Raw genomic sequence first — 691 nt, forward strand, 5'->3', positions numbered from 1 at the left:
GACACCCCCTAGTCCAGGACTCCCTCAGTAGCCCCTGAACCTGGCTTCAATGACGATGAGTCCGGCGCGCATAATGTTCGGCATTGCAAGGCGGGTTCCTTCCTTGAATAATCCAGAGAAGATTGTGAACACCCGGATATTGTCCGACTCTACAAAATAAATTCCACATTCCACCGTAGAGAGAATAAAATGTACACAAGCTCAATCTGCTGACGTACTTTGCGGCGTGACGTCACACCACTACCAAGCCTTTACTTGAATCATTTTTTAATATACCACCTCAGTGTGTTTAGCGAGGCGGTTTCCTTGGCACGTCTTGTCGAAGCAGAGATCGTGTTCCCCTTCTTCCAGGATTCTCATCAATACGGACGTGGGTAACCCAACCGCGCCATTGATGGTGGCGCTTGGGAGATAAGCGAGTTTTACCAGGCTAGTGGGGACGCATAGTCTTCGTCCGCCCCTATATAAGGGATAAGGATTTACCTTTTCACCTACGCCTTCTTCCTCCTTTGCTTATCCATCTCCGCGCACTCGAGCTCCAGCGCCCAAGTTCGCGCATCTTGCCTCGACCTTCTCCGACCATGTCCGGAGCGGGAGGCAAATGGTTGGCCTCCACCATTAAGGAGGAGCACATCACCAAGCTGCGCAGCGCCGGATACCTTTCCGGCGACATCGCGCATCGGCTGCCCGA

Source organism: Triticum dicoccoides, chromosome 6B, assembly GCF_002162155.2.
Source record: "Triticum dicoccoides isolate Atlit2015 ecotype Zavitan chromosome 6B, WEW_v2.0, whole genome shotgun sequence".
Taxonomy (NCBI): domain Eukaryota; kingdom Viridiplantae; phylum Streptophyta; class Magnoliopsida; order Poales; family Poaceae; genus Triticum; species Triticum dicoccoides.